Here is a 25974-nt window from a genome sequence, read left to right as displayed (position 1 = left end):
AAGCATCGTTCTCAGCACTGATTAGCCTGGTCTCTGAAACACTTCTGACTGGTTTCTGGTTGTCAAACACACAATTTTTTTTATTCTCACAACTTGGGAAAACTGTAGTGACCGTAGGAAGCTTTGTAAATCAGTGTTAATATTACTGTGAGCTTTATGTTTCAGTTGAAGTTGTGGTTATGGTGTTGTTTATTCATTATGAGTTTGGTACAAACCTTGAGGTAGGAATTTTCATTCCGATGTGCATCCTCTGCACAATAGGTTATATCTTTCTACTTGTTAACACAATTCTGGTGATTTACTCCAAGTGAAACAAAAGCTGGCAATAATGGTCTGCATTTAAGTGGTGATAGGCTGTCAGTCCTAAGTGTTGTGTCTTCCTGTGCAACAGAGGACACAATGGCAGTGCTTGCTTCCCCTTGACTGTTAATGGTACAAACCTAAAAGTTACATGAAAAACACAGATCTGACTGTAGGATTAAAACTCAATAAATCTAAATTAACTCAATTATATATCTTTCTAATTGGGTGCACTTTAAAATTCTGTTGTAACTATTCTGTTGGTAACCTATGCCCCTTTGAGTCATTAACAAAATGTAACTGATCTTCATCTATTTTATTGGGGGGGGAGGAGATTAATCTTCAGTATAATCAACGCAAGAAACTTTTGGCTCATGAAAGTAAATGTTTTCAATCCTTTGTTGTCAGATCCCACAATTTTCTCTACAGCAGACTTAGATGAAACAGAAAACTGATACACTGAGCCACTGGAATTGCAGTCTTGCAATTTAGAAATATCCACTTTATCCCTTATAATTTCTTCACTAAGATTCTTCGGTCTGAATCTGATATAGGTAGGAGCCAAGACAAACAGTAACCATTTATAATCATTCAGAACAGTTTGGATTTCACTAGAATGTAAAGCCAAAGAGTTTTTGGCTTTGTTTCATGTGTCTTACAAGGATAGAAAGTGCATTTAAATTGTAGTACTCACCGTGGCTGCATGTTTCTGTAGAATCTACAAACTTTTATTTTCAGCATTATAAAGATGTGAAAATACTAGTACAGTAAACTTTCTCAATTTACCAGCTGAAGAACTTGATGTAAGATCCTCTGGCTTGCTAGAAAGAATGTCTACAAAAATCTATCTCCAGTCCTTCAAGCATGAGTGAGAATGCAACAATACCAGTGATGCCACACGTGCCTATAGGAAGGAAAGGGCAGGTGTGCATCCGTTCTGTGTGGGGCACTGTCTTGGAGTGCTGACACCTATTAGAGTTTTGATCCTTCAAAACACTTCTGAATGCACGGCTAACCTGGGGTTTTAAAGAACAAGTGCTGCAGCAGAGAGTATTTGCAGGACTGAGACATAAAATTTCTTTAGTGATTTACTTCTTTACTTGTTTTAGAGATATTTCCTAACTAGCTAGAATAGGTTATAGTGTGTTTTCCAGTTGCATAGTACAAAAATGGAAAATATATTTCTTTTCCTGCAGGAGTCTTAGTCATAAAATTATAAAAACTATCAAAATAGGCTCTTCCCCTCATTTTTAGTATGTTACTGCCCTACCACTCAACATGTGTGTGCATGCATAGTTCATGTTGTGGTATGTATACTGAATTGATACATAATGAGTCCTTCTAGTAAGGAGAGTTTGCCAGAATATCATTCAGATTTGTCTTGTCTTGCCCTGTCGTCCTGAATTATAAATAACTTGAGGTTAGGAGCAATAGTTTAATTCTCTGTACCTCCAGGAAGTTGTTTTTAGTATTATAGGTCAGACTTGTTTATTCTACCTTATATAGTACTTTGAAATTCCTAGATGGAATTGCCATGCAATATATATGACAATAAAAAGAGAGAAGCCTCATGTTTGCAAAATCCATGCTGGGAAAGCATTATGGCAAAGCCATTTTAGTACTGAGTTCTTAACAGTTGGATCTTGTGAAATGTTTTGCTCTGGACTTATGGTGAGCTTAAACTTATGGTGAGTTTTCCACATCTGGGGTCAAGCCCTAGCAAAAGTTGTGTTATCCTTAGACTTGAGCTGGGCTGGCATTTCTGACAGACGTGTAAACAGATGCAAGCGTTGTTGCTAATGACAGGTGATTATAAGTGGCATGGGTGCCAAGGTAATTAAACCATGCCTTGACAGGAACATTTGGTGAAATGGTATTTCAGCATTAGAAAAATCGTTTCAACACTTTTTTTTCCCCTGCTAAGCTATAGACCTGAATATCACTCATTTTGATTCTTTGGCCACAGTACTCCAAAAACCTGCTCACTGCTTTACCTATAGAAGTGTTCAGAAATAGTTGAATTGCTCTGCTACATATCAGTGGGGTTTTGGAGCTTTGAATTGAAGCATCTGCTTCTGGGAAGGCTTTTAGCATATAAATACAGTATAAAGTCCAGCACGGAGGGATTGGTGATGTATTATCTTGCTTTATGACAAGATAATGGTTACTGTGCCAGATTTATTAATGGCTGAATTATTGTGCTGCTGTTTGTCATATATTTCTTATTGGACATCTTAACTGCTTTTACTGCTGCAAATTGTAGTTTCTAAATCTATTTAAGATTTTTTGTGTGTGAATGTACTTCACAATGAAATACAGTTTATTCTAAAAGTGAAAATAATGGTTGCTTTAAAAGTAATGCACTTGATATTAGAACTTTTATGAACTCCAGGCAGTATATTCTCAGATCTTCATGAAGCAATTTCATAGTTTAAGATGACTTTATCTTTTCCGTTCTTTCTGTAGCTGATAGTGAATAATGCTAGTTCCTTATTAATGTCAGAAATCCTAGCAACTCTTTATTTAAAATATTCACTCACATATTGCATGAAAGCAGTGGAAAATTTTGGTTTAATCCAATAAATTAATCAAAATTGATTTAATAAAATATGAAATATCTAGTTTAAGGATATTTTCCCATTATTCTGTGTGAAATTCATAATAATCTTAGGATGGAAACTAACTGTTCACACTATTGATGTTCCTTTGGTTTTTGCCTCAACCTTGAAGCGATCAGTGTTTAATATAATAATCTCAGCTAAAATCCTGGACTTCTACCAAATCTGGGAGTAGAATTTAATCCTGTTTATTTTTCATTCAGGATGGAAAGAAATTATTTCTCTCTGCTGGTTGGTCAGGACATCACTATAGCAGTACAAGAAACTGCTACAAATAGTAGATTGTAGCTAATACAGTCTTAACATTTGGACTGGGTACTTAGCAAAGGGTCTTGGAAACTCTTTTAACTCTTTTAGTTTAAAGGTCATTCTTATAAATGAAATTTTAAATGTGGTGAAGTTTTCACACCAGGTACTTGAAAAGATTCAGTTAAATTACTTGTTAGATACGTGTCCTTCCATGTTCTTATGAAAAGAAGGTAAAATTCAGTTAAACCCCTCAAGATGACAATGAAATTTTCAATGTCTCTTGTTGCTTTTTTTCCCCCTGTCTCCCAGTCCAAGTCTCTCAGCTTTCCATCCACTGTTTCTTCGAATGAGTGGGCTCATAAGACATTGATTACAGTGAATACAGTTGTAGAATTTTAAGCCTCTGGACTGATAAAGATCCTGTAAAAAGTTTGTATGGTCCAAGGAAGCTGACTTGGGTGTATCTGATAAAGTCAAGTGTGGCAGAGGTGAGTGGTGTGTCTGTGAAGTGCAGCAGTGGTGACCTAGCAAAGTGAAGTAATGCCTCTATGGAGAAAAAAAATTAGGGGATCACTTTTAAGGATTATAGAGCTGAAAAATGGGAAGGTGACTTTGGCATTTTTACCTTTAGAATTTCTCTGTACAGGAGCGTTTCAGAGGTTTAAGAAGCTAGACTGTTTTCAGCAAATCAGAAGGTGTGCAAGTCATGCTTCTGTTACTGTTTGCAGCTTATAAGTAAAGAAACTGTAGCAGAAAGAAAAGGATTTGGATGCCCATAGTTAAGGGAGGTGTAATAATTGTAAAGCCTATCAGAAATAAAATCAGTATCATACTGAGGTCCAGTACTAAATGTATGTGTTTCTACATACGACTTTTCCAAAGGATTTTAATGTTATGTGCAAGTAACCTTGGAGCCGCCAGTTTGCTTTATTTATGATGTTGCCTGCTAGTCCCTGAAGCAGATAAACTATGGATTTTTTTTGATCCTCCATTTGCTAGGCTTTCGTTATAGTGTGGTTACAGTCACAATGTCAGCACATAAAATGTTAAACATCACTGGTCTGAAAGAAGCTTCCATTGTCTTCTACTTCTGGTGCCTGGGGATTCTTTCTAGTCTTGCAGTGGTGGTTCTGTCAGTGTAATATGTCATGAAGCATTTCTCAGTAATGACAGACATTGAATATGAGTGACAGGAACTCTGACCGAGTGAAATGGGTTCAATTACCAGAGATGTAGGGTTACCTGAGATAAAACCAAATGGTCCAATTGTGCTTGGTTTTGACCCTGTGACTCCCAACTATCCAGCAGCAAAGACAAATGGCTGATTAACCATCCCCTAACCCTCCTTTTCTGTGATAAACTTGTTTGGATTTCCTTGTCTGAATAAAAATCTAAGTGTGGCATGTTTCTAAAAGGAAATATGATAGGAAAACAATGAGTGCTGGTGCTAGTCATTTTCTTCTCTTACCGACACAAAACAGAAAGCTGTCATTCTATCTTGGAATGTATCTAGGACATAGTGTCCAGAAATCAATACAAGATAAATGATTGCTCTCTTAACCTCACCTTTCTTCTGCTGCAGCGGTTACGTTGCTCCTGTTCACCTGTAGCCAACCTGACGCCAGAATAAATGAGAGAACCTGCCATGAAAAGTATCTTCTTGGGTTTTTTTTGTGTTGGAGGGCTTTTGTTGGCTGGGGGGGAGCAGAGGTTGCTAGTCAGTATTGAGTGCCGTTTTACACTTGTTCTAGTCCAGTGCCTACAGCTCCCAGATAGAGTTATAGCAAGCTCCCTAATTAAACTGTCGCTGTCTGCCCTCACTTGACTGCCTTTACAAAGTCATTTAACTAACAGACATTCCTGACTATTAAAGCTAGGAGCAGAGTGTCTCCAGTGCTGGAGATAAAATGAATGAAATTTGTTAATCTCTACTGACACTTGATCCTGGATGTTGAACTAATGCTGTTGCACCTGAACTTTTTCTTTATTGTAATTACTTCTCATGTTATTATTTCATGTAATAAATTGGAGGAAAATTTCAACAGGTATTAAATTATTCAAGTTGATTTATGGATGCTGAGTGAATATGACATTCATCTTGTGCATTCTTCAAAAGCACATTTCAGTGGATGTTCAGAGCCGGATTCAAGGATTGTGCTAATAGAATCCTGTAGTAAGAGGATGTGTTTCCTTCATCTGAAAGAAATGCCATTTTTAAGTCTCTGCCTTTTAGTAATGAAGATAAAATTTTGTGATTTTACCTACTCTTAATTTAAACAAGTACTTTGATTGAAAATTTAATACATTTTCAAATAGCACATAAAAATACTGCATGCTATTGGTAAAATTAGAGGGGCTCAAATTACAGGGTAGAATTCAGTTCTATTTGAAGGAACAAACATTTTAAAGAAAGATTTGTAGTTTATTTTTCATCTCCTCTGTATGTTCTGTGTTTAGATTTTAAGGCCAGAAGGGATATTTAGATCATCTAGTTTGACCTTCTGTATATTGTAAGGCATTACATTGCACTTGGCTTTCCCTGTATTGAGACCAGTGATCTGTCTTTAGGTTTAAATGCATCTTTCAGAATGATGTCCATTGGTCTGAAGACAATGGGAAATGGGAGTCTTTTCTAGAACTGATTTCAACTGTTAGTCAGCCTCACAATTTAAAAGTTCTCTTTTCTGTGGAATGCTTTGATTCAGCAATTTTTCAGTCTCTACTCCTTCCTTACTGTAATCTTTTCTACTGGACAGGAAAAAAATAACATTAGTGTCCAGTACTTTCTGTCTGCAGAAGTAGGTATAAACAGCAGTCACTTCAACCTTCTCTCTTATTTCTGAACAATTTGGCAGACTGAGATCCAGAAGGGTATTTATTTCATATAGGTTACATGCAGAGCTGCTGACCTGGGTTCAAGAAGCCATATATGTGATAGCTCAAGGTTCTGCACCACCTTCTGTTGCATACTTTTAGTCCTGTACTTCCCGTGTTGTGAAGTTTCTATGCAATATTTAGTGCTTAACATCTAAAAGTGAACAGCAAGCCAGAATAATAAGAATCATCTTCTTCTCTAACCTGTTCTTTAGGAACTCCCAGATACCTAGTTATATGGTTCATTTTAAAAGCTTATACATAACAGGTGATGATTTATAATGGTTTTGATTCCTAGTGGACTTTTACAAGTTCATCACCATCTTCATTGCTAGGTTGTGCTTCTTATTCCCAGGTCTGAGAGAGGTACATTTTAAACCTTTCTGACTTTTCTGCATAGTACACTAATCAGGGTGTAAATACTAGATCTCATTGTTCCCAGGACCTATATTTCAGCATATTTTTTTCACACAGGGTTGAAAGGATGTTTCTTTAAAGCACCTAAACACTGTCATCCACCCTAGAGATGCTTTCATTAACTTCTTTCTGCTAAAAGCTCCGGTCACAACTAATGCTCTATGCCATAGAAGTGTGGAAAAAAAACAACCCTGATATTTTGGTATTCAGATTTAAGAAGATTGTGTGTGTTCAATTCTTTACTCTGTTGTGTAATGAGCAGTGGGTGTGGAGTTAAAAGTATTTGGCAACATGTCTCAGAAAAAAAAAAAAAAGTCCACTGGTATATACTAAGGATGTAAATATGAGCTAGCAATATCATCCTTTAATGCCTTATGTGTCAGTTATACTTTTGGGAGGATAGTTTGTGGTGTATTCACTATTTTGGAGTCAGAGTTTTTTTAACCTGTTGGTCTTCACTTTAATATTTGAAACATCTCTTGTATTAAGTTCAGTGTTTTTAAGGTAGTGTGAATGTATTTCATAAGTAAAAATACGTATTGAGCAGGTTTTTCTCTCAGTTTCAAGGGGTCTGTATTTAAAACCAAACCAACCAATCAAAGCAAAGTTATTTCCTAGACTATTTGCCACAAGATCTGTAAAAGAAAGCTCTGCTCAATGCAAGTGTCAGGAACACAAGGGATTTCCTATATTACTGTAAAGGCTACAGTGTATAGTCCCTTGTGTGGCCTCCTAAGGATGCTCTTCCTTGTGTATGTCTTGGGAGAAAGGGTTCAAACTGTCAAGTGAAAATTTTTGTAGATATTTATTCTGCTGAAAAGCCAAAATTTTTTCCAGTCCTGTGAGTGGTCACGTACCTCAGTATAAGATGACCTCCTGACTTTCTTTCACTCCATCTTTCTTTAGAGAGGCTGCCAGAATCAGGTTCATGGGTTTGAAAACACACTTTCACAATGTCAGAAAAAGATGGTCAACCAGGTACAAGTTTAGACATGGAGATTAGATTGAAGGAGTATTAAACTGATAGAGTAGATATCTTTTTTATATATATGTCCTATTGTACTAGTTCATCAAACATATATTTGAGAAGGATGCAAATTTAAAAATGGCGTGTAACTATTAGGCAGACCTACCTACCTTTATCAATGGAATAGATACCTTGGTACTTGGAGTAACCTAAAATACATTTTTATTATTGTAAGCTATACATTAATTAGAATTTACTGAATGTCAGTGCAACTATCATATTTCTAAAATGTAATTGTATATTTGCATGTTCTAAATTTTGTGAAAAATAGTCTCAAGTCCATCTTTTGGAAGAAAATGGACATAATTTTGATATTAATATTCATTGAATTAGTAGAAAATAATATCAACATTTCCTTAGCACACTTAGTAAGAGTGAAGTTTCTTTTCACAAATGATGAAAAAGTCATGGGGTCCTAGTAAAAGTATGTGCTTTATTAGCACTTCTGCAAGGTCAAAGTCACTTCATTAAGAGAATGAAACTTTTTCTATGTTGTAAATATTTTCTGTTATAACCATGAGACTCTGGTAGGACGAGTGGGCGTTTTCCCTCACGGAGACTTTGATCTTTGTATCTCTGCAAGCTAAACCAGATCTCGGTGTAACTTTGTTCGGTGGGTATCCACGAGTACACGTAATTCTGTTAATTTTAAAATTCTTCTGCCTTAAATCTGTAGCTCTCGTATTTCATCTGTATAAATAAAGCTCCTCGTGCAAGCCGGCCAGGAAAACATATGATACCATTTGCGATTGCAGAATGCGGCATGCTGTTCTTCTGTAATTATAATGGCCTGAGCAGTGAGGGGTTGGTTAGCCTTCCTTAACAATCATTAATCTAGCGAGTCTTAGTTACAGTGGCCCATCTTGGAGAACAGCAGTCCTTGGCATGAGGCACCTTGGGCTGCGAGTTTGTTTTGAGCGAGGGATAGCCTTGTTTGTTACATGCTGCTGCTCGCTGGTCCCTCAGGAGTCTGGGAGGAGGCTTTTGCCTTGTCTTGATTGCTGCTTGCCCTCTCCCTCACTCTCTAGCTTGTCCCTTTATTTCTCCTTGTTGTGAAAGTTTCTTTCTGTGTGACTGGGAGTCTGTTTAGCAGACCATATTGCAAGTGAAGGTGCATCGTTTGTTGCCTGATTTTGGCAACGCTGGGCAGTCAGCTGGGATGTAATTAAGACTCTGAGAACAGGCTGTCTTCTCCACAGGAAGGGCATGTTAGATGTTGCTGGGATTTGGGGCTGTCAGTTTGGCCAAGGCTGGAAACTGAGAGCTAGGGACAGTGATCTTTTCTTTCATTTATAATCCCTTTATGTACAGTGTATGCACTTGGCAAAGTTTACATATAACCTAGTGGCTGGAGCTTGCAAGCCAGTGCGGCTAAATTAGCATATGTTACATGTATATTTTAGTAATATTTTAAAGCAAGTGCAAATTTCCAAAGTGAATTATGCATGTATGACAGAAATAGGGTTGTGTTGCATTGGGTGTCAAATCCCACAACTTTTTGTCAAGACCATGGATTTTACATTAAAAAGGCAGAGAGACTAAACGAGGTAAAACAGTTTTAATTTTTAACAGTTTGGTCCAGCCCAAGGAACTGCTCTCTGACAGTTATAACTGACATTTGAATAATTGGATTAATTCAGAGAGGGGCAAATCCTGTATTGATGGCTGTGCTTGTTCTATATATTTTTTTAACTTAAGGAAGGAACCAAATGGTTTAATTATTTAAAGGACACTTCTTGCAATATAAAATACTACTGTTTTGCAACTTTGGTCTAAAATCAAGGAGGAAAAATATTTGCATTATTTCATTCATTACATTTAAAGGCTTGAGGAAAAAAAATATGAAACTTACTGTTTTGTGGTTTTTAAGCCAATGTAAAGAAAAGCAGGAGAGGAAGAAATTATCATTTGTGGCCCAAAGCACCAGAAATGGAGATGAGCCTGGTTTAGTCTACGAGATTCCAATCTTTTGTGGGGAAGTGTAAACCCTAAGTAATAATCACATTATGCTGCAATTGCAGAATATTCAATCAGTGCTGTTGCAAGAAGGACCTCTTCTAGTTTTCTTAAGCTAATATGAAATTCTTTTTTCATTCGGACTCTTCTTTTTCTTTCTTTTTTTAATGAGAAATTTAAAATTTACAAAAGTAAATGTTTTTTTACTGTACTGAAAACCAAGGGTAGGAAAGCTAACTATTGTCAGGGACAGTTCAGAACACTGCTTTGGCTCTGGCTGTTTACCCAGCAGGACATAAATAGTATTAACACTCAAGGAGAAAATGTGGATTCACAGCTTACGATATTAACACCCTGTAAGTGAAGTATGAAACATGCCTATGAAATGTCACATGCATATATGGATGCATGTATGATTTTAGACAAGCAGAAGTGCTTGTTTAAAGGGTTGTGAGGTCTGCTTTGGTTTTGTTAGTTTATGTTGCAAAACAAGCAAATAACACCTTTCCTAAGCATTCCCACCTACCATCACCTTAAATTGTGCTGACATAATTTTGTTTCTAAAAAGGTTTGTTTCAACAGATTTATATATAAATAACCAAGTAAAATTTGAAAGTGTGTGAATCAGTTCTCAATTTTTATGATTAGATGGCAGGGAAACATTATATAAGTGAGTTTTTTAAATTGCTAACCTTAGGAGTTGTCCTGAAATGTTTTATCGTTTGCTTTACAAACGAGACAGTTCAGCTTTCCTGTATCCAGACTATCATTCCTTTGGGAATTCTCAAAGCCTTTTAAAATTATGAGGGTTTTGGTGTTGGTTTTGTTTTGGGTTGTTGTTTTTTGTTTTTTTTTTTTCTGGGGCAGTCTAAGAAAGTCCCAGGAGTAAAGTTGCCATCTGTCCTCTATATTAAAAGAATCTTCTATTTTATATACCTGATGTTCTTGTCCCAGAGATAAATGTTGATAATTAAAAGGACAGCATTTGTCCTTTATTCTGAATTAAAAAATTTTCCTTATAAACAGCTGCAAAACTTATGAACACTTTTAGGTTCTTTAAGCTCCTTTTTTCTAGCATGTCCTTTTTTTTGTTGTTGTTGTTGTTTCAGAGTTTTGCTAAGTACTGGCAAGTAAATTGAAGAGTTTATTAATCTAAGAATGTGCACATATGATTTAAGGAACACCTCAGCAACTCTGAATACAATTGAGTTGTAGATAAATTATTCTTTTAGATAAGATACATATGAACTCTGATTGTGGTAGAGAGGAGGGAAGGCAATGGGTTGAGATTGAGAGGATTATATGAGCCAAGCACTTATTTAGATAACGTTTCCTCCGTAAAAATTGCAAATTACAGGCTCCACCTCCCCCTTCAGGAAAGCAACCTACTTCATTGTATGAACTTCCTTCCCCAACACACATTTACCCAGGAACAATTCTGCATCCTTACACTTCAACTGTAGCTCATTAGTGTCCATAGTTGCTCCCAGTGGTCCCTCCGTTCACAGTATCACAGTGCATGCACAGCCTGAATACCAAGTACCTATATTCTGAATATCATACTTATGCAAGTCAAGATTAATGATTGTTAAGTAGTGTCCTTGTTTGTTGTTTTAATACTCTCTCCATTTGTGGTTTTAAGACAACAATGTGAAGAATGTGTCTATCAATAAGAAGGGATGTTTCCTATAATAATCTGTTGTGCTGCTCTCTATCCCCCATGGTAGGCAGCACCATGCCAGGTCAAACCAAAAACCTTTCAGTGCCACACAGCGATGGACAATGGCACACAGCAAAAGAGGGGGAAAAAAAAGATAATAAGGACAGTATCTAGTGATTCTCTATGGATATTGATCCAGCCCTAGCAATTTGTGGCTAACAATTCCTGATGCAAAGGTGATAACTTTAATGGTCCTGCGTAGATCCTTGTTCTTGGTGAATTTATGCAATCATTTTTAATTTATGTGGACTTTTAACTGTGTTACTTTTCTGTTCTGAGCAGTTGCACTACTCCTTCCACCCATAAAAACCAAAACAGACCACCAAAACCAGAAATTCCACAAACCCCCAAAATCCCACCAAACCAAAAGCTCAATCTGCTTTTGCTTGTTTATTTCTTTTTTAGAAAAGAGTAAAAAGTTAATTCACAGAATATTCAGAGTTGGAAGGGGCTCACAAGTGTCATTGAGTCCAACTCCTGGCCCTGCCACAGGACCATCCCTGAGAGTCACACCATGAGCCTGAGAGCACCATCCAGGCACTCCTTGAGCTCTGTGGGCTCAAAAGCCTACGTAGCACCCGGTATTCCCAGGAGGTCTCCCTTCCAAGTACTACCTGGGTCTGACCTTGCTTATCTTCCAAGATCAGATGGGATTGGATGCTCTCAGGGTGGTGTGGCTTTAGGCACTCCTGCACCCAACAATTCCCAATGTAAAGTTGATGCTTTGGGTTGGAATGGGGTTTTTTTTGTTCATTCATGATTTTATCAAATTCTGTTGCATCTCTTTTGCGATCACTTTTCTAGGTTTGGCAGTCTTTATTAAATTATTTTTCATACAGAGTCCTTTCCATATCACTCTTCTTTGTCTTTCTTAATTGTAGTGTCTATGCTTTGAGGCAGGGAACCAAAACTGTTTAGTTCTTCATGCTTTGGCACCTAATCATATACAAACATCACCATATTCCTGTAAATTAGTTAGTTGTTCTTCCTAACTGGAGTTTCATTTTACTTCTGATTATTCATTCTCTAGGTTAAGACCAAGAACCTCAATACGTAGTTCTAGGGATGCGAATCCATGTAATTCCAGGGAGGGATCTGCATTTCCATGTCTTTGTGCCCTCTGGTGGTACAGCACAGTTATGGATCCAGGGAGTTGGGGCTTCAGTGGTTAGGTACCCAGTCACTACCCAGGTGATGTTTAAGCCTTTATAAAAGCCTTGATGGGATTCATAGGACAAAGGGCAAACATCTGTATGCTGAACTACTTTAGGGTTACTTGTAGATCTATCTCCACTACCTGTTCTTCAATTCATTAATGTCTTATTTAATCTTAGAAACTCTTTTAGGCACCCAGGTTTGAGATCGATTTTGAATCTCCTACAGTGTGTTTGCAGTTTACATCCTGGCTTCCAGGATACAAAATGGTCTTCCATTTTTCTTTGCCTGAATTTGGTCTCATCTGTACCTACTTTCTCCCTTTCTACTGCTGGGGAGGGGAGTCAAGTTTTGAAAGGGGAACCAGTAATAAGTAAAATGGTTCATAGAAAGTCTTGGGTTGAAGAGAACTTCACAGTTGAGTCTTAATGTATATATGGATTTACCTGCTACAAAAAATTTTGAGGATATTTCCCTCCTGAGATATGAAAACTTTTGGAGGGAAGTACAACAGTTGTGCATAGATAGGCTCTTTTTACTCTATGTTTAAAAGCCACTGCAAAAAAAAAAGTATGAAAAAAAATGTGTATGGCAGTTTAATTGTGGATGATGAGAAATAACAGAAATTATGTCATTCAATAGAGAGCTCTGTCTGACAGGTAGGATATGAGTTTTAGAAGATACTGTTAACAACTGTGTAAAAACATGAGAATTCAAAAATAGGACACAACTATAGGATACAGTATAACACCTGATATTTGCTTTGTTTCCATAGATTACTCAGCAGTTTGGGATGAGGTGAGTTTTCTACTGACAATATGCACAGAGGAGACATGTATTTTAGGCAGTTGTGAATGGCTTATTTCAAACTTTGTTCTTCAACTACTTAAGAGTTACTTGTTCAACTTCTAGTGTCAAGTTGTTGGTTAGTGTATGTGAGGTACCTCATGATAAATGACCTTCCAGAGCATATAAAGAATTATTATCTCTTCTTAAAATCACCCTTTGCAGATTTTTTTTTGTACAATATATTATCTTTTATACAGTACTGTAATCTGTCTGATTATTGAAAACTTAATTTAAAAAAAAAATCCTGTTCCCCAATAGCTTCTAATGCATCGGGTTTTGTTACCTTAACATTTTTCTTTCATTAATATTGATTAAATTGTAGAGGGTTTCATTGCTGTTAATAGGGGGCACATTTTAAATTTTAGATCATTAACATTTAAATAGATTTTAATTGTTACATTTAACAAATTTATGCAGGTAAAGATTCAATTTCTTCAATTAATTTACATTTACAGATTCAGAGATCTTTTGGTAGGGCTATTCTCATAAAACTTTAAGGGTCCCAGAAGAATCTCTCTATACTTATATTCTTTTCATTTTATCCCTGCTACTCTCTCCATATTATGTCTTTGAAAGTGCTAGGCTTATTTCCGTATGCTGCTTAATAAAGCAACATTTCTTTTAGCCTTTTAGGTGGAGGTTTGTTTCAAAAAATTTATATATAAAGACTCAAGTGAAATTTATGAAATTTTACAAGTTTGGGAATTAATTGTCTTCTTTATTATGCCACACACGGGGAAAAGAAAGTATCTACTTGTTTGATGTAACATGCAAATCAGTCAAAGAAACAATTCCTGGGTGTACTTTTCCATCCCCACAGATTTCAGAAGTCCAAATGAAAATAGGTAAAGTTAGTTTGGTACTTTATCTCATACAATAGAGGAAAATTCAGAAAGATTGTATTCTTACACATTCCTTGACCTGGGTCTGGCATTTCTCTGGAAGCATATCATCTTGGGTGTAGCCACTTTGTATCTACATAGAATATAAGTATATAGGATAAGTTTCTATCAGTTCAGGAAAGTCACATGTTTTGCTTTATTAAACTAATAAGGTAATATTGACTTGCATGATGTCAAGATAAAACGCAGTATAGAGTAAGGACAGGAAAGAGAGATGGTGAACATCCTGTGTCTTACAAACAAGAGGACAACTATATTAAATTTCATAAAGAAGGGAGACAAATTTCTTCATTTCTTTGGTAGCAGCCTGATCAGCTTAGAATTGCGTGTGTATGCTCCCAGATAAATTACTAGTGAAAATTACATGTAACACATATTATATTGCTATATGTTACTATGTGTCTTGAAGTAATTTTCTGAATTCCCTAACCCAACGTGCAAAAACAGGGACTCGAGGGATTGTAGAAGATGGATCAAAGTCATTTGAAGTTTTTATGTTGATAAGAAATTCAGAGATGTCAGGGACATGATGAGAATTTGACAGTGGGGTCAAATCAATAGACAGCAAAGCATTTATTATGTTGGAAAGCAAAAGTTAATACATTCCATATGAAGGAACTGCTCATTTAAAGAGTGAGTGGACCAAGAGTGGGCTGTGGGAGAAGGACCTGCTGGAAGACATGGAAGAGAATATCAAAGGAATAGCAAATGAATCTTAAATTCTCACACACAAACAGATTTTAAGGACTTTGGGCCCAGCAAGATTAAGGGCAATAAAGGAGAGTGGAAATAGTAAAGCCTCTAAAAATGCTCAAGGCAAGTATTACACCATTTAGTGGAAGTGACTTCTGTGAACACAAGGTGACCCAACCTGTGGTGATCAGAAAGAAGTTGCTTGAAAGTGTGATAACTTGGAAACTGAAAAAGAATGAAAAATAATTCTTCAGTAGGTCAATTTCTTGACTTTCTGGTAATCAGAGTCTTCTACGTGGCCCCGTCCAGAAAAAGAAGTTGCAGAGCTATATATTCATCGAGGAAATAGAGCTAAGTCAGAAAGTGATATAAATGATCTCAAAGCATAAATACAATTCAAAACAAAGTATATTTCCTTCCCAGAGAGAGGAATATACCATTTTGCTGAAGAATTTGCTTTTCCATATTTTTGATTCTACACCTGTCATTACCAAACACAGACATGATTTTATGTATTTAATTTTAATACAGAAGAAGACAGTCTGATTTCCAGGAAGGAAAGCGTTTTGTGTTAGGGCATCTTGGGCTTCTGCTAATGTGAAAATAAAAATATTTGCTGCTGAGGGACTGAGATCTACACATAAAATATCTATGAGGGAAATAAATATTTTAAAATGCAAGCACTAAAGTGATATTGGCACTTCAAAATAGGGTCAGAGGCTGATTTCTCCTTTAGAAGTGTCAGTGTTCTAATGTGTATGACTGCATACACTGAACCTTTCATGATAAAGTAACTACTGTTGCTTTTTTTTTTAATGGAAAAAATCACACAGAATTCTTTTTTCATTCAGAAGATAACCAGTTTCCTAGAAATAGTAATACAAGGCCTCAGTATTATGTGAAAAGGAAGTGTTTTTTTAAAGCTGATTTATTCTATCCAGACCTCACAGAACAGAACACCAGAATAACATCTGCCTGGCAAGTTAATTCATGGGTTTTTTTAATGAAGATAATTTCTTTAAAATGAGCAAAGAAAAAGCTTTGCTTTTGCAAGATAAATGTATCCTTTCTTTTTTTTTTTCCCAGTTGGCCTAGATGTATACCAAAACATGTAAAAATGTACTTCAGCCTGTATGTACTCAGCCTCAGTGCAGAAAAGGAGAGGATGTGCAACATCAGGAATTTGGGAGCCAGGAGTCTCTGCACTCAGCAACCTGCTGTCATCAGGCCTCACTCCTCTTTGTTCTAGGGAGCATAAGGGATGTTGGAGGAGACAAAACCCTTGCTTCAAAAACTTCTTGCACCTAATGTTGGTGATGTTATTTGATCTATAAATAATAAATAGGACTTTTCAGTAGTCCTATTTCCTTCTGATGTACAACAGCGACAGGGAGTACTCAGATCTGCTTCCTGCCTTTGCACATTCCCCCAAATTGGTAAAGTGCCTCAAAGCCCACATTTTGGTTTCAGTTTTTGGTTTTAAGGTCAAATTTTTGTACAGAATAAAGTGTTTATTATGTATTAAGTCATTTTCTGTAAATATTAAATCTCTGGTTGTCATGTCTGGATGCATAAAAGCTAGCAAGGAGTAGACTATTAATAAAATAGAATGAAGGAAAATGAGAATGTCACATGGGTCCTTGACTCATACTGAGTACCTTTAATTAAATGCTGAGCAATCTGAACTTTTGTTGACCTGGTTGGGAACTGAAGTTGTTTCAAATGTGTCTCCTATCATTTTAACAACCCTCAAGTTTCTCTTGGAAATTACATATGGTTTTGTGTAAGGGGGATGTTAAATAGCTTGTGCTTTTACTTACCTTGTCCTGCGTTCAAGCTGCTGTTAGACGAAACACATGGTCAGCTGTGTTATTCCTTAGACTTTGCTGTAGTTCAAGACCAAAATTCCAAGATAAATAGCAAGAGGACAAGAGGTGTGGCTTAGCAGGGAGTGGCCACCTCAGGTCAATTTGTTAGACTGCTGCTGCTTCCAGTGTCAGCAAAGAAATCTGATAGACAAAAGCAATTCCTGGTTGACATTTGGATGTTTGTAGATATTCTTTTAAAGCAAATCCTAGCTTTAGCTAACATATACATATGCATATGCAAAATAAACTGTGTGGGTTGTGAAAACTAATGCTTAAATTTCCTACTAAAATGTTTTAAGGGGATTTGTTAAGGTCTGCTGGATTAGGGGAAAACAGAACCATAAATTTAGGTGTTTTATAACTAGTTTTCAAGGAAGCAACTGAATAAAATTAAGGTCTCAGGAAAAGTGAAAATAATGTGAATTTGAACTGAAGAGCTGCTACCTCTGTTGCTTTGTTGTGCAGAAGAGTCCTGTGTGTTAGTGTCAGTCTTTACTTTTTTTTTTTTTTTTTTTTACGAAACAGTGTATTTCTAAACTGGGCTGGAACACCTCTCCTATGAAGACAGGCTGAGAGGTGGGGATGTTCAGCCTGTAGAAGAGAAGGCTTTGGGGAGACCCTAGAGCACCTTGCAGTACCTACAGGGGCTCCAAGAGAGCTGGAGAGGGACTTTTGGCAATGGCACAGAGGGATAGGGTAAGGGATAGTCATCTTAAGCTGAAGGAGAGTAGGTTTAAATTAGGTATTAGGAAGAAATTCTTCCCTGTGAGAGTGGAGAGGCGCTGGAACATGTTGCCCAGAGAAGTTGTGGATGCTCCATCCCTGGAAGTGTTCAAGGAGAGGTTGGTTTGGGGCTTTTAAGTGGAAGGTGCCCCTGCCCTTCACAGGTGATCTTTGAAGTCCCTTCCAACCCAAACCATTCTATGATTTTATGAATATTCTTGTTTATTTAATATAAAAATAATTTGTTAGAAAGAAAGACATGCCTTTGCATGTCCCTACAAAGCTCTGCTTGTCAGCTTGCGGAGTCGTCATTGGTCATTTGCAAGCTAACAAGTGCATAGAAGTGTAATGGGATACAAAGAACAGTCTCTAGCAAAGTGTAGATGTGCACACAAAACCTACAGAAGAGCTGCTTCATGGCAGCAGATATAAATTTCACAATCTTGTTATCCACCTGCACAAGTCTGTACAATTGGATTGGATAGACAGGCATGCAGATGGCAAACTCTGTAAAAGTGTGAACAAATAAGGTAATTAAAAGATAGGTTTTATTGCAGATAAAAATGTATGATTGCTTTTCCCCTCAAGTGATACTCTAATGGAAGTCACAGCTGTAATGGAAATATATTAACATATAATGGAAGTATAGTAACGTGTAATGGAAATATATTAATACAAAACGTTACCACTATCTTAAGTTCCTGAGAGTGACAGTAGGAATGAGGAATGCTGCATTTGTACTTCCTTTTCCAGGCTATCTCACATATACTTAACTGTGCCTTTTGTATTTGTGTCCAGGATTTGAAATTTTAGCCCTTTCTCATAAATAAGTTTGAATGAAAATTAGATTTATTTTCCCATCTTTAAATAGTCAGGAGAGTTGATTTTAGTCTTTCCATTTTACTCAATATTATTATTAGTCCACCAGATTTATCTCTAATGAACTAGAAAGTAAAATATAAGTAAATGTGATATCTCTTCTGAAGATTGCTGTTCTTTGCTAAAAATAAAAAAGCACACTCAGATTGCACTGTTAGGACATGATTTCTGAGTCCAACCAGTTTAGACAGGTCTGACTAAAACTACAATCAAGTTGAATGTATTGCACTGGTATTCTAATTTCCAATTTGGGATTTTGCTACATAATCTCTAGTAGAGTATGTCTAATCTCTGTGAGATCCAAAGTCTTTGTATAAACTCCCTGAATTTTCCTCCATGTGTCTCTGCTAAACTGAGATGTGTCTTCTGGCTGAGTTGTAGAGACATTAAATTACTGAGTAAATCAATACAGTGCTGTTATGTCACTGTATCTTTTTCAAAGACCAGCTCAAATTTTGTGTGCTGTAGCTTTGATCCCTTTTGTTTAATTCTAAGAACACTTGTTATTATAGTAACTGTTGTTTGTATGTTATTTTAGCTTTTTACTTAAGTAGCTATTTAGCAATTTAAATGAAAATGTAATTGGGTTACATCTGTTTTACATGCATGTAATACCACGCAGATGTAAACCTATATTAAAACCATATTTTCTTTTTGGCAAAAAGACATAAAAATAGAATTGTAGCAATCATGCAATACATCTCTTTTTTTTTTTTTTTTTTAGAAGTGTACACAAGATATATTCCAGTGTTTATGTTGTGATGGTAACAGCCCTTTCTATTTTTATGAGAGCTAACTGGCATAGCCTTTTATTTTAGTTGTACAAGGACAAGTACAGTGTTACACTGGTGTAAATCCCATGGAACTCCATTGAAGTTAGTTAAAATTCCTCACCAAACTCATCAGTTTCAATAACTGACTCTTTGCAGAGCCAAATTCCACTCTAAGGATCTCCTCTGAAATAAGGAATGTTTATGGGGTTACACTGTTATGAATGACAGAGATATTTGGCTTTCAGTAGCTTTATTTTAAAGAAAGATGAACTTCTTGCTGGCTGATCTTACAAGGTGCTGAGTGCCCTCAGCTATTGTTGACTTTGTTAAGGTTTTTTTCTATGCTCTGGAAAGAGAGATAAGAGATATGGATTCAATTCCAGCTTTCCCTCAGCTTTTACCCTTTGTATAGGTACTCAGGGAATGTACTTGATGTCTCTGTACTATTGTAATCATAACACAGAGTTCCTCCTGCTTTATTTGTCCTCTTCATGGCTGACTACTACTCTTTGTTTATGTGGTGTCTAGCACACTGCCAAGATTGTGAGTAGTGTCCATTGATACAGGTGTAAGTCCCACTTACAGTGAAACAGAGAAATAATTAGGGCACTTGACAGTTGCCTAAAGATGACTGGGATCTTTTAAGACTTTGGAATTTCTTTAGAATAGCTGATTTCTCTATCAGCAGGCTCAAAATATTAAGTATTATGTTAGTTTTGTAGTCTAGCACACAGTTTTTTGATAATGTAATGCCTTGAAACCTGTGTTTATAAAGTAAGACTTCTTACTCCTTTAGTTTCACTTATATAATCATAAGTCCAAAATAAACCATGTATATTTTACTTGGAGTGAAGATATGTTTAGCAGACTTCCATTGTTTCAATCTCTATCTGTTCAATAACTGCCTTTTTAGAGAATAATTGTGAAGGACATAAAAGAAAACTGTTACATGTTTTTCTTCATACTTTTTACCTATGAACATTTAAAGCTTTGATTTTACAACTGTAGCATATGAGACTGTATGGAGACAGAATCAGGATATAAACTTAAATTTATTCCAGTTCCTCATTATTAAACACTTTTAATCTAAATCTTGTTGCTCTGAAATGTGATTTTGGCCCAAATAAGGACTTCAGTATTGTCTCTGAAGTGTATTTAAATGGGTAATTTTCAAATTATCAATGTAAAGATGATAGGAAGCCACAGAGAGTCAGTATTTTGGTATTGTTTCTCAGCTGTGCCTGATAACTCTGCTGCAGTTTATGTTTGGTACAAGGTTTGTATTTCAGGAGTGTGTAATGCAATTATTCTGAGCAATCTGTAATGAACCACTCAAAATTATTTTCTCCAAACCCACAGTTTGTTTTCCCTTATTTGTTTAAATTAACTAAGACTAGGACTTTGTGAAAAGTCCACGATACAAGTCTTGGTTAAAAATTATTAGACTTGTAAATTAAATAGTCTTGTAAATATTGACAAATCAGTATTTTGGTACACATATAGAGTATTTTAAACATTTACTTTTAAAGTCCTTTTCCCACATGTACTGTGGAACTCCAAGTTTTGTCATTTCAGGAAACTTCTCTTTTGCTTTTATGTTAATTGGGCTGGTATGATACTCCAAATTTTCTTCATGACTTTGCCAGAAATCTTTACTTCCCTCACACAGAATTCAGTTAGTTGGTTACTGTAATGCAGGATTATACACATGATCTGTACATAGGTTGGTCATATTAACAACATGAAGACAAGAAACAATGGGATTTTCTAAATATTATCAGGTGAAGACTGACAGCTGGGATGCCCAACATATTTCCCCTTCCTCTTCCTTTCTGCATGGAAATAGTTTTTCCCTTTCAGTGCCATTCTCCTTACCTGTGGGCTGGGCTGTGAATCACTTGCCCTCAAGTTGAGATAATGATTTATAGATATATAAATGTATAAATATACATAGGTGTATAGGTACCCGTGTATAAATATCTACCTAGGGAGATGTGTGTATATATATACATACTTAGAACCTCTTGAGTTTTAAGAATTTTTGTGTGGCCCAAAGCCATGCCCTCAATACTGTAAGAACTGTCTTAGTTTCCAGACTGCTGGTGCCAAGGACCCCTCAGCTGCTGCTGCTGGGGATGACAGCTCTGCACCTCTTGTGGTGTTTGCAGATTGGGTGTACTTTGCAGAGAATGGTTTGGTGTTAACTTTCATGAGGACTGACTGTGTGATTTATGGTGACTTTCGATAGGAACATAGAATGTGCAATGGATTCTTCCTATTTCTGTCTCCGTTTATTCCATGTAAAATGTAACTGCCTGTGCTTGGCAAGGAAAGCCATTTCAGAGATGTGGTGGGGAGGCTTAGAACTCCCAAGTACTTTGTCTTGAATCCACAGCCTTGCTACTCAAGTGTTCCTTCTTTTGGCAATGAGACAGAACATGCTGTTCATTGTCCCTAACCTTTCCCTTTTTTGCCAATGTGATGTAATGCTTGTGGTAAATAAAAATCATTGTAGTTGAGATATGAGTTAACTTTGATTTTTGGCACCTCTAATTGACTAAGATCTCTGATTATTAGTATTTCATAACTTAAAAAATAGTCTTATGAATTAAAGATACTGAATATATTTTAAGTTCAATCTATTAAGTGGAGGGGGAGAACAGAGTTACATGATTAATAACAATTATTAAAGCACTTGATGTAGCATGTAACTTCTTTCCCTTTATGTTATGACAGCTTTCTTTGCTGAAGAGGTAAATGAGTGTCTGTTATGACTGCTGGGGTGAGAAGAGCACTGAAACCTGGACTCAGTATCAGATCATGTTTCACTAACAGAACAAGATTGATTTATTATGTTACATTAGGGTTAGATGGACCTAGTACTGCTTCACCACATGCTATTTCATTCCCTTGTCTACTAAGTATGCAAGTACAAACAGCTTTAACACAATTCTTTACCTAGAAACAAGCCTGAGGCTTCATCCAAATACTTTTAACATATGAAAATTGAGCTGCTTTGAACTTGTATGTTTTTGATAACTGCTTGGTATGCTTCCTGGAGGATCACCTGTAGGCTTTTCTTTCCAAATCCTAATCCCTTTGATTAAGTGCCAGGACAGATAGCTCTCATTGAATAACTCCAGTCTCATAATTCTTCCTTCATTCAGAGTTGAAAGGGAGCTGCTCAAGCTTCAATAGGTAAATCCTCAGATTTAGTTAAAGTAATTCAGACACTTAGAAACTGAAATTGTTTTGTTCTGAAACAGGGTTCAGATGGGCTACTGAACATTTACATACCACTTGCTGCCAGAAGCTGCAGGATGAAAAAAAAAAACAAAACAAATTTTTTTAGCGAGAAGGATTAAGAGTAGGAAAACTTTGAGAACCAGACATTAAAGACAACCTGGCATGGAAATTTAAACCCAGAAATAGGAACAGAGTTACTCTGCTTGACTGCTCTTGTGGGTTTTTTTCTGCAAGATCAGACTGTGGTGCTGAGCTAAACATTCCATTCCTTCCTTGGCCCTTCTTGTTAGTAACTACCAAAATAGGGAGTAAGCAGGGGAAAAAAAAAAATTCTTAGTCTTTTTATCTTTACAAGTATGCCTGCTGGGAACAAACCTGAGCCAGTTCAAGATTCTTCTATTTAAAAGTGTTAGTGGCAGACGAGTATGACGGGGAATTAGAAATAAACCTGTTAGCTGCTGATATCTGGGGGACATAGAGCTATCTATTGCACATACGTTTTTTTGCACACGTCATTTTGCGTGTGTGCATAATGAAGCAGTTTTCTCCGTGGAGGACTTACTGTGCACCTAGGAAATAAGAATGTTTTGCACACAAATAATTTGCCTTTGTACTAGAGTTGATTAACTCTAGAAATGGAGCAGAACAATTAGAGAAATTACACTCAGTTCATGTGATACAGATTTTCACAGTTCCTTCAGCCTGAAAATTTGTTATATTTAACAGAATACAGCCTACCAAAATAGTACATAAACCTGAGTATTGTGGCACTGAACTAAAGAACTAGCCCATTCTGTGAGCAAGAGATGGGGCTTCCATGGCTATAACCAGTTTCTAGTTAAACTTGAACAAAAACCATCGGGTGACTGTGCACCTTGCCAGCATTAGACTTTCAGTCAAATCCTCTTGCCTCTTTGCTACCAGGTTGTTCCAAAATGTTCATGTGCAGTCATTTGCTCTTGTAGGAAAAAAAATAAGTTCTTACACTGTCTCTCTTATTTGTTGTTGCCATGAAAGGCAATGGTGTTATTTCTGCAGCTCTTTGGCAAGTAAACCATGTGAGCCATTTTAAGACGTGGCTTTACCATGAAAATAAACCACCACTGGAATCAAGTACAGACCTCAAAAACTACAAGAGTAGATTGAAAATTAGGAAATATATAAAGAAGCCAGACCCCACAAGGCTGGGGTAGTTCTGACTTTTGAATGTGACAGTAAAGTTCAACTTGATTTTTTTTCTTTTAAGAAGACTTTTTTTTCAAATCATAACCCCCATATCAAGAGATTTGTAATTGAGTTGCAGCTCAGAAAATCAATATGGTTAAGTTTGGAAATAGAATGGAATGGGATGCAGCTGCAACTAATAAGCAAAAGCTAGTAGGCCGGATGACATAAACGAGGTAGAATTTTTAAGGACACAAGTGCTAATTTCTTTGATCTAGAAAATAATTATATATGGTAAAGGATTAGGATTTCAGCCTTTTCTGGGAGATCTTGCTCCAAACAGCATAGCAGCACCTATCATCTCGAATCAGTGCTAATTCAGTATTACATCCAGACGAGGTCATCTCAGTCTAATATCATGAGGTTTTATAAGTTCTTAGGTCTAACTTATTATTTTATTCTTTAACTAATTTGGTAAATTAATCCAGTAGGTATTCAAATTGTTACTAGGGCAATGACAACTTGAGGGTTCTGGTTAATAAGATAAAAATAAAGTAGTTTGGTTAAATAAACTTTGAAGCAGAAAGCCTAAAGGCCTCTTGTTATTACCTCATTAACAAGAAATGCCATTAAGTTATTATTATTATCCTGTAATGTTTCCCCTTCTTATCACTCTTGCATTCTGATCAGTAGGGATATTTAATGAAACAGCAATAAATTTGAAGAAATTACATGTACCCAGCAAGACTATAAACTCAAAATGAAAACAGAAAGATTTAACATTTGAACATAGACTTTTGAAATGGAGAAAGATTCTGCATGTTCTTATGACAAAACTTTGGAATGAAAGCAAAAATTTATGACACATTTTATTAGACCTGTAAATCTGAAAGCTTAGCTGTAGTTTTTAATTTTTATTTTGCCTGTATAACTATTTTTATACCCTCTTTATAGTTGACTGGTCCAAGGTTTAAAATAAGTTCTGCTAGAGTATACGCCTCATTAGTCTTCTATAATAAAATGTGAACATGGCTAAAATAAAACATTATGCCTTAAGAGCAATTAAGAATGGTCTTTTGTAGATAACTGTAACATGAAATACAATCACTGTTTTTATTAATGGATTTGGGAAAAGCAACTCAATGATTTATAGCAGAAGAGAGAATTATTTAACATTTTTATTTCTTTTATTTTATGTCTCACTCTTCAGAAAACCTTTTAAGACTCCTGAAATAAGCAAAATCTGTGTTTCAAATGTTTATCATGTTAATGTGAACCTTGGTCCATTTTATTTAGGTAGTGCTATGATGTCAGCTAAGAAGGTGTCCTTTTTTCTGCTGTTACTCCAGTCCAAAAAGTGTTGTTTTTGAAAGAAAATCTTGTTCCATATTTTATAAGAGTGATAAAATGTAAAAGCTGTGCATTGTGCTTTATAAAGGCAGGATTTGTATGGTACAGACATAATCTATTGGGCATTGTCTGAACACAAGGCATAGCATTTCAAAAATACATAGTTTCTTAAAAAGTATAAACACAGTTGAGAGATGTTTCTCTAATTGTATAATAATTGTTTCTTTTTGATTATTCTGTTAAGCTTCTGATAATTTGGTCTTCAGGATCAGTGTGACTGGAAGTAGAATCAGTGCTCTTAAACTTGGAGGTGGTATTGTTCTTGTATTTGAAATATTTAGAAAGACTCATCTCCTATTTGGATTTTCATTATGTTTAATTTACTACTTGCAAGCAAAAAGTGTAAATTTTCTGTCATTGTGAATGAGGGGAGAAGGACAGAGAAGTGAAAGGAAGGTCTGAAATGACTGATATCTTTTCTCAACTCCTTCAGACCATAAATGCTGTCAGTGTTATGTGGGGTATGTGCTCCTTTGGAAGCCTTGGTTTCCAAAAGCCCTGAAACTGCCTTCTAGGTTCCTGCTGACCAACCAGGTAGCTGCAGGGGTGCCATACATTGCCCTTTATTTCTCAGTCTGTCTGTGGGGGCTTGCAAAGTCTTGAGGCAGCGCAATCTTGGTTACACAAAATTAGGACCATGTTTTCTAGACTTTGTACTAGTATATTTGTATCTCAAATAAGAAATTTATTATTATGTACTAGTAAGTGTGAGGCAGTGTTTGAATAAAGGTAGCTCCTTTTGTCTTTGAAACCTCTTTTTCCACAGCAGAGCTGTGTGTAGCTTGAAAAGCCATTAGCATAGAAACAGAAGGGCCACAGCAATATTCCACACTAGGTGACTGCTGGCATTTAGCACGAGCAGGATCAAAGCAGAATGTGTGCCTTGTAGATGATGGAGTTTGCAGTCCTCCAGGCTGGGTAAGTTGGCAAGTCTAAATTCTAACTGATGAAACTGAACTAAATTTCTTTTCTGATATCAACATTTAGAAAAGGAATCAAAATCACTTTAGCTAAACTCATCTTAAACTAAAGATATACAGTGCTTATGTACATATATGTGTGTGCATATATATGTGTAATTTATAAATATATATTTTTGGTGTACAAAAGGCTCTTTATGCTTCTGAAGGGTAGTATGAATATGGTCACTG

General features: G+C 36.2%; 1 protein-coding gene and 1 pseudogene across 4 annotated transcripts in view; one reads left to right on the top strand and one right to left on the bottom strand.

Annotated features, from left to right (window-relative positions):
* FTO (FTO, alpha-ketoglutarate dependent dioxygenase) overlaps window positions 1–25974 on the top strand; it is a 169569-nt gene that overhangs the window by 118500 nt on the left and 25095 nt on the right. The gene's annotated exons all lie outside the window — the stretch shown is intronic.
* Window positions 11726–11846, bottom strand: LOC113949024 (annotated as a pseudogene).

The sequence above is a fragment of the Corapipo altera genome, unplaced genomic scaffold (assembly GCF_003945725.1).
Source record: "Corapipo altera isolate COAL_440 unplaced genomic scaffold, ASM394572v1 62, whole genome shotgun sequence".
NCBI lineage: Eukaryota > Metazoa > Chordata > Aves > Passeriformes > Pipridae > Corapipo > Corapipo altera.
This window is presented reverse-complemented; position numbering and strand designations above follow the sequence as displayed.